This window comes from Lemur catta, chromosome 12 (assembly GCF_020740605.2).
Source record: "Lemur catta isolate mLemCat1 chromosome 12, mLemCat1.pri, whole genome shotgun sequence".
Classification (NCBI taxonomy): Eukaryota; Metazoa; Chordata; class Mammalia; order Primates; family Lemuridae; genus Lemur; species Lemur catta.
In genome coordinates this window covers 16,057,986-16,071,642 of record NC_059139.1, presented here as the reverse complement: position 1 = coordinate 16,071,642, position 13,657 = coordinate 16,057,986, and positions in this window count along the sequence as shown.

The following is a 13,657-nucleotide window of genomic DNA, read 5'->3' as shown; positions in this document are numbered from 1 at the left end:
TGTTGGGTGCATACATGTTAACAATTGTTATATTTTCTTATTGAGTTGACTCCTTTATCATTATAAAACTATTACACACTGTATGCTTATGTCAAAATATCACATCCACCTCATAAATATGTACAAATATTATATATCCATAACTTTTTTTTAAAAGATTCAATAATTTGAATTAAAAGAGATTGTAGCTGTTTGAAAGTAAAAACAATTTAGGTTCTGATTTTCTCTCCATGGAAAGCATGTTCACTGAAGTGCTCAGTTACCAGGGAGGGTATATTCTCTGATGCTCACTATCCTGTTGCCCAAAGAGGAAAATAGAAACTGAAGGATCTCCCAGAAGCAGAATCAAAAGTCATGAAAAATAAAAGTCCAAGGAATACTCTCAGGGAGAAAATCTGAGTCAAAGAAAGACATAATCCATATCCCCAAGGAATGAAATCTCACATTAGTCCAGGGGTTTTCAGAATAGACCAGTGAACATGGATGAAGCACTTTCCATTTATATTATCTCCCCTTTCACCACCATTGTAAGTTGAATATGTAGGAGTAATCTTTATTTTTATTTCCTAGATATTGGATCAAGAGAATCCCTATCTAGACCTGATAAAGATTATGATTTCCTGGACCTCAAGCCTGATGCAATGTGACTGTGTTGGTGTCCTGTGAAGGAAATTATTAATAACTTAATTGGCATGTGAAAGAAATGTGCATAATTGTTACCAATACAGTGGGCTGTGGTAGATTGGAATATTCTTCTTGATTTTTCACTTTTTTCCCTTTATATGATTGTGCCATGTACCGTATGGGAAGATGCAAACATTAATGTTGAGCTATTGAAATGAGAAGGAAAGCCATGGACAGCCAGTACTGTCAAAACCTAAAGACATATGTTGTTCTGCCTACTAACTGTGCTTCATAATCACCGTGAGATCATGTTCCCCAAGTAGGCACTAATCCAAGAAAAATGAAGGTAAACATTGAAGAGGTATAATCCTAGCTAAAAGCTTATTATCAATCCCAGCCAACTTCTAATGTGTAGTGGAGCAATCCTAGCTAAACTGTACACCAGTGAGGGAAAAATCTAAATGATATTTTTTGTGAGACTTTAAGTTTTGGAGTCGTATGTTATGCAGTGGAAATATAGCAATACCTGATGTATACAGAAGAGTTTTTCTAATGAAAATTATTTCATAGAAAAAGATTTTCTACAAAAAAAATTTGTTAATATCAATGATTATAAGGTTCTGGAAGAGTTGGACCAGGTGGCAGCACATAACTGTCAAAGATAAAGTGTGTAGAATTGCCACAATGGGCAGCAAGGCTGAATATTACCAGCTGGCGTTGGCATGCAGGATCAGTGGCAGTGGGTAATAGAACCTAGTGTTACTAGTGGAAGACAGATGGCCAGCCAATGAAGATGGTATTCTGCTTATATAACCAAAAAATCAAAAGTTGTCAATGAGAGGGCTGATGTCATTGTTTTCATTGAGAATTATTATCTCTCACACACTCTTTGGAACTGAGCCAATTCTCAGACTAAGAGACTATTGAAGAAGATTCCTATACCCCTTGGGGATAGAAACTGAATTGTCCCAGAAAGAATTTATGACACTGTTTTATCTAATTCCTTCCCAAAGGGATCTACAGTCATTTACTAGAAATACTATACACTAAGTAAAGAGAACGTCCAGATCTTACAAGAACAATTGATTAGAGGGTGAATTTACACTGATACCAGGAGACCCAAAACATAATCACAGCTCCTCTGTTAGAGTGGGAAGCACAGAGGTCATAAAAGGATTCTTGTACCCAGTTCATCTCACAAAGGGTCTGGGAGTTCCACGTGCCCACCTTGTGTCTTTCCCCTGGTCCTTCATTATATAATATGGAATAATATATATAGCAGTGGACAGAATTTTCATGGTAGTTCCATAACTTATGGAGTAAGTGAGATTATGTTAAGAAAGTGAAGCTGAAGACCCAGAAACTGCTCCTTCTTTAGTCAAGAAAGTTAATTGGAAAAATAAAAAATACATAAGATGGTATAGTAGAAATTATTGTCACCCTCAAGATCAAAAGTAGCAAGTATTCTGAAAGCCCTGTAAATAGTGAGAGATAAACCCTACAAAAATTTAGGGTTCTTCAATGTTAGGGACATCTTTAATATCTAATGGTTTGGAGTCATTCTATCTAAGATATATGACAAGTTATCTAATGTTCAATATCAACCATGAAAAAAGAGACATAGTATCTGATGATAGATCACTTTGTATTTTGTAAATAGCCCATAGTACAATTGGGAATGCTCCTCCAACCACATGACTTGGAAGGATGCCATATTTGAGTGAGGTGCAGAGAAAGGAAGAGTCCTGCAGCAGGTTTAGGCTTTGGTACAAGTTTCACTGCATTCGGCAATAAGACTCAGTAGACTCTAAAATCCCAGATATCTGTGGCAGATAGAAATGGCATACGGTGTCCCTGGCAAGCTCTAATAGGAGAGACATTATGCAAATCCCTAGGGTTCTGGAAAAAAGACCATCTGCAGCATGTAACCATTGCCCATTCAAAAAGAAATGCCTGACAGGCTACTGAGCCTAATCTAGTTTATGTAAAATGATTTGACTAGAACCATCGATTTCACCTGGACAGACCATCAAAGCATTGATTCGGGTGGACACAACTGCAATTCATGTATATATTTGTGAGTAGGTTTAATCAAGTGTGGAGTATACACACAATTCACATACCTATTAGGTCTGGAGCTGAGAGGGAGACACAGGAAGCCTCATGTGTAGCAAAATGCTGTTTATTTTGGGCATCTGGGTGCAGATGGGTGGAGGCCAAAAAAAGCATCCATACTGAGGGAGGGGAGAGCCTTGGGTTTTATCGAGGGTTTTTCTTGGGGGGAGTGAGCAACTGGGCCAGAAGAGCCACTGCAATAAATTCTTTTCAAACAACCAGGAGGGATAAGTGTCATCCTTATCAGGAGGGATAAGGAAAGTAATTTCCCTTCTTGCATTCCATTCCTTTATCTCCCTAGGGATCTGGCAAAGGCTACATGTCTAATACACCCCTACAAAGGGGAAAGCAGTGGGTTTTCTAGGAGTTGGATAGAAGTTTGGGGAGGGTGAGTTTTTAATCCTAATAATACCCAAATACACATATATGCGCATACACACACATACACAAAAACATACAAATTCACAAAAAGAGAAGATAGACTCCTTGTAATTATAAATGATATTATGGGTTGGATGATGCCCTGGGAAAATTTGTGTTTTGAAGTACTAACCCTCTCCCCACCGATATCTAAGAATGTGACCCCCTGGAAATAAGATTGTTGCATATATAATTAGTTAAGATGAGGTCATACTAGAGTAGGGTGGGCTCCTAATTTAATATGATCAGTATCCTTATAAAAAGGGCAAATTTGGACACAGTTATGCACACAGGAGGAATGCCATGTGAAGATGAAGTCAGAGATCTACAACACAAAGAAAGCCATAGATTGCCAGCAAACTCCTAGAAGCTAGATGGCTAGCATGGAACAAATTTTCCCTCACCATTCTGAGAAGAACAAAATGTACTGACTCTTAAATCTTGGACTTCTAGTCTCCAGAACTGTGACACAGTATATTTCTGTTGTTTAGGCCACCCAGGTCATGGCACTTTCTTACAACAGCCCTAGAAAACCAATACAGATGGCTAAACTCTTTCCCTCAGGTCATACATACGGTCTTCTGTGTATGTGTGTGGAGGCATCCTACCACTAGTTGATGAAGAAGGGAAAAAAGCTGGATAGATCACCTTGATATATTGGACCTACCACAGCTGATTGGACCTGCTACAGCTGAAATTAGTGTCACCTGTCAATGATGAGGAGATAGTCTCCCATTGGGTAGACTCCTTGATCTAGAGAGAAAAGCAGGCAGAAGAAGAATATATTAAAAATTTCAGGAAGTATTGAATATGGTCAATGTTCAATTGTCAGGAATGAGCAAGATTGTAAGATGATAGAGAAGATGGTCTGGAGAAGATCCATGTGAATGGTCCTATTGAGGTGGATAAAAACAGTATAGATCTTTGAATCCTATATCAAAGTCCATAGAAAGTATCCACCATAGAAATTGGTAAATTATTTGTTCAATGCCTGCCAGCCATCCTTTGTCTTTGGACACTGAAATGCTGTACAGTGGGTCCATGAATGTAGTGGTCATTGTGGCACAGAGAGAAGCCATTCATGGGTTCAAGCAATATGTCCTTACTCTCAACAATCTGATCTAGCTACTACTATTACTGTATGTGTAACTTACTAGCAGCAGAGACAGTCTATTTGAGGAAACTAGCCAGCCAAATTCTGATAAAATTTGAGTCTGCTAGAGCTTTTCAACTCAGGAGGAGGAGGATGAGGATTTATTTGTTCTTGCTATAATTGAGATGTATTATGAATATGGGTTTGAACTCCCACCCTGAGTGTTTCTGTCTTCATTACTGAAGAACTCACAATGTGTCTCACTTACTGATGCTGAACCCTGCATAAAATCACCTGAAAATCACGTATAGAAAAAAAAAGTGCAGTAATGAGCAGATGCTTGGGAATCCACAGGATCTATGATACACTGCACCACTTGTAAACTGCTAGCCTGACAGAACTTAGTAACTGCCATTTCAGGATTAGCTAAGGAACCACCAGTGTGGGGCTGACTCTCACTGAGGTTGGGACTACTGTCTTTCAAGATATGATATACTCAATGAACCAAGAGTCATTGTATGATACTGTGGACCTGATAGTAGAACACGCATCTAGAAAATAGAAAGTAGGGATGTCCTCTCTTCTCACCATCATCACCAATGACTAGCTTGCAAAATGTTTTTGCCCTGAACTTGAAACTTTGGCTCTGTGGAATAGACATCCTATTTCATAAGTGTGCAATACTTCCATCAGGGTCACAGTAAGAATTTCATGGAAACCAAAAACATATTTGCTGCCTGAGTCATTTTTCAGGTAAGGGCAAAGGAAATAATTAATCTACTGACTGGGATAATTTTACTTGATCCTCATGGGTAACAGGTATTAGTACTACATCATGGGAAACTGAGGAGAAGGTGTGTAATGTAAAGGATTTACTGAGGTGCCTCTTGGTGCTTCCATACATAGCCATTAGAGTGTTAACATTGTGACAAACATGGCCTGTCACAGGAAAATAACCAAGGTTCAGGTCCTTCAGAAATGAAACTTTCAGTCACTTAATAGGAAAAAACAACCTAGACCAGCAGAAATACTGAATAAAGGTGAGGGGGAATTTAGAATTGTTGTAGAGGAATAAAGTAATAAATATTAATTATGGCCTCAAGAAAAACTATAGCATAGTGACTGTAAATTGCATAGTTAACTCTCTACTTGAAGATCTTTTTGGAAGCATCATTTCCAGTTACAATCTTGAAGAGTCATTGACTGGAAAGAGTGAACTTAATTCGGGATGGGTGTGTTGAAAGGGGAGGAACAGAGCAGAGCTACACCCATTTCACCTTTGTCCATATTCATTCAAAACCAGTTCCAATACATCACAATGGCTTCCAAGTTCTTTCTGCCTCAGAGTGTCTCTGTTCACAGGAGTGTCTTCAACTGATACACATAAATACCAGCAAGTTAATACCCCCAGATTTATCCTCAGCAAATGAGGACTAAGAGTTGAAAAATATCTGTTTCCTTGGATTTGAGGAGACAAAATTTAGGGGAGTGCTCTACAGTTTTTCAAAGGCACACCTGTGGGATTTAGTGTCAAATCTTTACAGTAACAGCAAATAAGTTAATACATTCTTTATTGACTTGCTTCTCTTCCTTTTCTCACTTTCTCACACTTTCACTATGTCACTATGTTATGTCTGGGCAAGGAAGCACCATGAATCACACTAGTAAGTATCCTAAGTTCAAGACATATTCTTCCCTGTATCTTTAATATTTCTTGAGTTTACTCACTAAATAAAATTCTTGAAGCCAAATCATCATTTCAGGATCTCCCTTTGAGGAACTGTAAATATTGAGAGGCAGAAAGCTTAGCTGAAAAACAGAATCACTGCCATGACCACAAGACCACTCTTTTGTTTCCAAGGATCAGGAGAGATGTGAGGTCATGTCTTTCCTAGAAGTATCCTTCTGGACAGGTACAATATGTGGCTGAATTGGCACTGAAAATGTACTCAGATCTCTTAATAAAAACAACCAGCAAACAGTCCTTCCAATGATTGCAATGCAAATGAAAAGGTTTGATAATCTCTGGTATTGACGAATGTGTAAAAACACACCCATAAAATACTAGTAAGAGAATAAACTGAAGCATAATTTCAGAAAGCAATTTGGTTGGTAGTTTTCAATCAAATCAAAATTCTTCAGTCCAAATCTCTTACATTGACCATTCATCCTTAAAATTTTGTGTACCTGGCATTTGTCTGTTTTTTCCTCAGCTCTACTTCCATTTTTTTTTTTCTACTTTGTTGAAGCCTAAAAACTTATTTCCTTGATAGATTTTTTTCCCAATAAAAGGCATTAGGAGTCTGGGAAATGGGAAAAAGAAAGAAGCCATGTGCTGCTCTCTTTTTGACTTATGGATGTGCCTCCAACATAGCCTTGGTAGCTTAATTTTGCCAAAGGCAGCAAAAATATCAGTGAGCTATTTTAAATTTAGATGCTACTATAGCATAAAAAGTAGTGTGGGCCTCTGGATTTTGGGAAGGCAGTGGAAATGTGGTAGAATTGTAAAGTTGTTCCAAAGCAGCCAGGACAGCCACACAATCTCTTCCAGCAGCAGAGCAATCATGCAATCTGGCTCTTTTGACTTAAGAGTAGTAGTAATTTATCAAAGTTATTAATCTTTGAATAATCTCACTGTTTTTATTTTTTGCTTTCCCAGTCCTTGTGATAAATTTGCAGTTCTTTGTTTTAAATCTTCTCCATTTGAAGTACATAGAATGGTGCTGTTTCTAGAATAAATTTTGACTTCCAGGTTCCCTCCCTATTTCTACTTTATCATTCCTACATGTGTTGGCCCAATTTATATTCTGCTTTCTCTTTTATTGCTTACCCTCTGAATGTTTGCTTTCCTCAGGGATCAATTACCATTTTCTTTTCTTTGTGCTATGCACATACTCCCTGCGTGATGGAAATCACTCCTCTACCTAAATACTGAATCCCCATATCTTTATCTCATGTCAAATCTCACTGTGAGGTCAAGACTGTCAGCTAAAAATCTCCTGTTGGCATTACAAATATAAATATTCAGATTGATCTTATCATCTTCACAGTGTGCTATCAGTATGTTTGTTCTGCAATCTCAGGCAGTCCTTCACATCTATCCAGTTGCTTAAGTTATACACTGAATTTCTTCCTTTGTGATATGCTCTTTCTTACTCTCGCAATCCAATCTTTCACCAAGTTCCCTTGCTTCTGGTTTCTGAGTATCTTTTGAATATCCTTCCCTGCTGCTTTGTTATTTCTTCCTTGATTTATAACAACTTGACTCAGAATTAACTTTTCAACCCCTCTAATTACCCTCAGCATTTCTATCATTGTGATTCTATAAATTAGGGATTTAATTGCATACCTTCCTTGCAAAAAGTTCTATTGAATTGCCAAAGTTCTAAGGAAAAGTTCAAAGCTTTTTAGTGGGGCAGGAAAGACAATCAAGGACACAGCGTGTGTTTACATTGTTTGGCTTCCCCACTAGCACTGCACCCTTTGCGCTTGTTAGTCCAGTCTTATTGAATCATTTGCATTTTCATTAATGTACATTGACCTCCCTTCCTCAGTGTTCATTTTTATCTCTTTCTTTTTTTTTTTCTTTTTCCTGGAATATCTTTCTCTACTTCATTTCCCTGGCTAACTCTCAATGATCCCGGATCATCTGAGGCATCCAAGCATCTAGGCAGTCCTTCCTGTGAGAGCTGTACGTCACTTCTGTGTGTTCAGTAACACTGGGTGCACATGATTCTCATAGACCTTGTTTTTCTTTTTTTTTCTTCTTCTTTTTTTTTTTTTTGCTGGCTTACTGATCAGTTTCTCCTTATAAACTGTAAGCTCATTGGGGATTTTGCAGTACCCAGCTCAATATAGAATTTTCTTATAGACATTCAGTAAAAATCTCTTTCTTGGTGTTATTTTCTATAAATAATAACTGTCTTGTTTGTTTTAAAAAATTATGGTTATTTTATATCACCGTTATTTCTTATAGCTGAATAATACTCCATGGTATACATACACCACAATTTACTAATCCATTCATGCAATGATGGGCATTTGGGTTGTTTACACATCTTTGCAATTGTGAATTGTGCTGCTATAAACATTCGGGTACAGGTGTCTTTGTCATAGAATGACTTTTGGTCCTTTCGGTAGATGCCCAATAATGGGATTGCTGGATCGAATGGTAGGTCTACTTGAATCTGTTTAATGTATCTCCATAATGCTTTCCACAGGGGTTGCTTTTGTTCTCCTGGAGAGAGCTGGAATCCCTTCTATTAAGTGAAGTATCCCAAGAATGGAAAAACAAGCACCACATGTACTCACCAGCAAATTGGTTTCCCTGATCATCACCTAAAGGCACATTTGGGAATGACACCAACTGGGTATCAGACTGAAGTGGGGGGTGGGAGGGGATGGGTGTATAAGTGCATTGCGCACTGTCTGGGGAATGGTCATGCTTGAATGTGCTGACTCAGGGGGATGGGGGTGGGAAGAGGGGATGGGGTATAACTACATGATGAGTGCCAGGCACACTGTCTGGGGAATGGACACGCTTGAAGCTCTGACTCAGGGGGATGGGCGGGACATGGGCAATATATATAACCTGAACTTTTGTACCCCCATAATAAGCTGAAAAAAATTATGGTTATTTTTATACTGATTTTTACCTTTTCTTTTTAGTGAATATGTTATATTTCAAACTGATCATATGTCCTTTAAAACCAAGATTGATAACTTTATTGTGTGTTTCTACCTATCACTGCATATTGAGTAATAAGTGCCTAAGAAAGAAAATACACATTTTATCTGAAGACTATAAGTCCCTTTAAATTATCAGTCCCATAGAGGAATTTAAAATGTTATGTATCTCACTCCTCCCTTGAGCTAATTACCTCTTGAAACCGCTTACTATGCTTTAGACCAGCTGAAATCAAGTAGCCATAAAATGTCATACACTGGACATAACTCATGCCCTACACTTTAACAATGAATAGCTGGACAGCAAAACCCATACACTATAGTTCAATAATGTATTTAGCCAACCACTACTCAATGCTGTTTCTGTAAACCAATGAGAACTCATGTCAAACAACTTTGTATCAGTCCATTCCTTGTACCCTTTTTCCTTTAAAAACCTGCTTGTAACAAAGGCCAAATGGCACACTCCCCAGAGCAACTTGGAAGTATTTCTCAGGCTCATGTAAATTCTTTAAAATCATATTTTGTGCCTCAGCTTCTTCCTTTTAGTTCAAGATTCCTTAGTTAACATTTTAAATGTTCTGGAAACTCAGAAATATAAAACTTAGGATTTCTTCCATCTGATAGTCTACTCTTAGGTACATAAATAATTCATGTGAAAATAATCATAAGATAATTGAAAGCTAAATTCTGAGACGATGTTAATAATTTCAGAAAGAACCCAGAAGGAAATTTTTGTAGTTGGTCAGAACCAAGTTTAAACCATGCTAGTTGTTAGACATTAGACCTAGGAGATATTATGTGACTTCTTTTCTCTGAGTTTCATCATCTGTGAAATGGGCATAATTATTACAACCTCCTCAAGGTTTTTATGAAGATTAAATAATATACTGCATGTAAACTTCTCACCCCATTTTGGCACATAAGAAGCATTAAATAAACATTAAATGTTATCCTTATAGGACATAGGAGGGGCTTTTAAAATAGGAGCATGAATTGGGGGTAGACATAGGTAAGAGACAAAGAACCACAAAGAAGGAGATTGACTCATGCAAATAAAAGCTCTCAAGGACTATTTCAGACCAAGCAGACAGTAATTCCAGTAGAGGGTGCAATTAGAGAGGAGAGGGAAACAAATTTGGAAAAATGGGGCATCCTAGATTTGGATATACAAGACATCTAGGCCAACTTACGTTTACACAAGATTGGTAATTGTTTGCCAACATTTTTTTTTCTCTCGAGTAGAAAAGCAAAACCATATGGTTTAAGGAGTGTTATTATCCAGGCATTGTAAAGAAAGTATGTATATTTCTCAGTGTAAAAAAATGAAATAAATAAGACTTGAATAATTGGTGCAGACTATTTCTTTAAACAAGCAGCCACATTCACCCTGAATCATGAGTCCCTTAATTGTGGGTTGTGACTTTGTGCTAAAGGGCAGACTGGTATGTTTCTTCTTTAACTGTGAAATTCTTCACTTTTATTGTTTCTCACTTGCGCTTTAAAACTCTGTAAATGTTGTATTATTACACTATCATGCAGCGCAATAGCTGTTATCTCTCACTTCTCTGTGCTGATCTATGCAACCCACCTTCTGTCAAATAAGTCAGGACCTCTTGCCAGATGAGAATGATTCATCGATATTGCTATGCTTTTTCATAATCATCATCTTCACAATGTATTACAAAGGGCCATTAGCAGCCTTTAATTTTCCAGGTTTGGTACAGCATAACAACTTTACTTTATGTTTCAGTCTTTTTTTTTTGCAAAGAAATCAATGATTTTAAAACTAAACTACTCAAGACAAACATGTTAGATTCATTAACATCTGCCCTGGTTGTCTGTATGGAGGTTATATTGTAAACCTGATTTGCATTTTTATCTGCAAGGAGCACAAGGTTTGAATTACCTAAATGTTTACTTAATTATTGCTCCCATTCTTTTCCACACCCATTTACCTCAAACCCTCCACAAGCAGAGAGCAAGACTAATTAGTATCTAATTGATATTTTTTTCAATAGTGCAACAAAAATCACTTTCAATACAAAGAAAGTAATTTCATTATACACTGTAGAGAACACTTAATCAGTCATAATAGCAAATATGGGAGCATTTGTTAGGTTTTCAAAATGATGTATTTTAAATAAGAAGCACCTGGTTGTCTCTACTAGATTTTAATTCTGAAATAGGAAGAGATTATAACCATACATTTATTTCTCACTCATTTACTTGGAGATTATTGTACAATCACTGAGCTAGGCATTGCAGATACAGAAATGAATAATGTAAGATTTCTCTCAAGAAACCCATTAGCTAAGGGGGAAACAGACTCAGAAAAAAATAATTTAAGGATATGGAACGATATATTTATACAGAATATGATGGAATCACAGAAAAGGGCCGACAAATTCAGTCTAAAGTGGTCAAGGATAGATTCCTGAAGGAGTTAACACATGAGCCAAAGATAATGTAGCAAATTAGCTATCAGACTGAAAGGAGGATAGGAAAAAGGCATTCTACATAGAGAAAAAATCACCAGCAAAGGTAGGACTGTTAGGAACATACTCGAAACTTCTATTGCTGAGTATATTTCTTATTCATGGAATGCATTCAGGTCACACAGTAATTTTTCAGCATACATTTAGCAAAAGAAAAGTAATGTATTTCCATAACTTCATATAAAATATGCTTATGCATTAAGTAAAATAAAAAAGAATTTATTGTGCCTTTTAAAAAATATTTTACGTGAACTTCATTCTTTTGTAAATAACTTTCTGTGCTCCTGAAAGTTCAAATGACCTCCATTGCTCAACCCCCCATGCATGTCCTGGACTTAGGGGACTTTGACAAAACTGGGTATACAGTAAGGAACTGCAGTGATTTCGGTAGAGAGTGATTTTGGAGATAGGAGTAAAGCAAACTTTAAGATTTGCAGGCATTACAGATCTGGACAAACATGAAAAATTAGGTCAAATTATTAGATGTGAGAAAAACTGGCAATTGGGAGCCAAAATAGTTTCTTAATATTATGTATTAATATTTACCCCATTAATTCATAATGGTTTTGTTTCTTCAGTAATATATCATTTGTTTTAAGTTTTTTAAATATTTTTAAATATTTATTATTTCTAATAGTAAATAAAAGAATAGTTAAAATTTAAAAATTCATTTGAAGGCCTCTAAGAAATATAGAAGCCCATCAGCCAAAGACCTCCAAGAACACACCTTTATTGAAAGTTAGACCTATTTAGATTTCAGCAGCAAGGGTAATATATGTATGTCAGGGCTCAGAACATGGTACCCAAAAAGATGGTACCTTGGCATGCTGAGTATTTTACACTGAAGGAAACTGGGAAAACTACAGAAGCAAGAAGGTGTCTCCGGCCTTCTCCTGCCCCCTCTCTCCTGAAGCAGGTCACATAACTTGGCATTCCCTTTACCCTTCTCTCTCTGAAATACACCATAAAACCTAGGAAAGTCACTCTCTGACATTGGCCTTTCCTTTTTCCCTGGAGACCCTCAGGTGACACTTATCCTGTCATACACTGGAAGGGAAGGAATGTCACACAGAAATACAGAAAAGAATCTGAACAAACAGGCTTTGCTGAGTTCCCCCCAATTTGTTTCCATTATTAGATCATATTCTTTTGTCCTACAGTCATACTTCTGAATAATTTTCCATCAAAATATAGAGTTTTCCCTGGGCCCTTGAGTCTTCATCTCTAATCTCCTAAAACACATATTAAATAGTTTGTATGCTTTTCTCTGTTAATATGCCTTTTGTTATGGGAGTCTTAGCCATAAACTTTGTGATAGATGAGGAAAAGACATTTCTTTTTCTTCTCTAAAATACCTGGGCTGTGTTGGTAAAGGGAGATTGAGGAGGGGCTTTTTATGTGTGATTCTAAAGAAGGTTTAAGGAAAACAAAGATATTTATGGATACAGAGGCATAGATTAACAAATACAGAGGAGGAAAACATAGCTCAAAGAACGGCAAGGCTTGTTCTAGACCACATGGTCATTTTCATTAAATTGTTCTTGAATTGTTTTACCTGATCTTTGTTTTTCATCTACAGGTGTAACAGGAAATATTTGCTACTTCAAGTTCTCGTTGTCTAACCAAGGGAAAAGTTGGTGCAAGTAATTGTCTAAGACTATACCGGGTAATGGATATAAATTGTTCACTCTAGCCTCTAGGGCAGACCTATGCTTATTTATGACTGAAAAAAAAAAAGGTCAGAAAAAAATTCAGAACCCTTTTATGTTTGCATTATTCCACAATTGGAATTGCAGCTCATACAGCATGCATGAAAAGGGAGTAGGGTAATTCCTCAAGGGAGCTCTCCTGAGTAGCACACTTGGCTTATTTTAGAGTTCTCTGGGTATCCTTAATACAGATTAAGGATTGAGTATTATATGAGCAATGGATATTTTGAGTAATAGCAAGGGTTTGCAGAATTCTTCAGTGATAGTCCCAGTATAATTTGTATCCTTGACACTAGAAAGTTAGGTTGGAATTCCCCAGTTTAGAAATAAAACAAATGAACAATTTTTGGTTTTTGCTACTGTTAAAACAGTAGCTCTCTGGCAAGGAAAAACCTCAATTCATCCTGAGACTGAGCTAACAAATCATATCATATTTATAGCCCATACCTGCAGGCAACTGATTTGTTTTATAGTGCTTTTTAAGGTGCTCATAGGAGATTCTGGGATTCTAA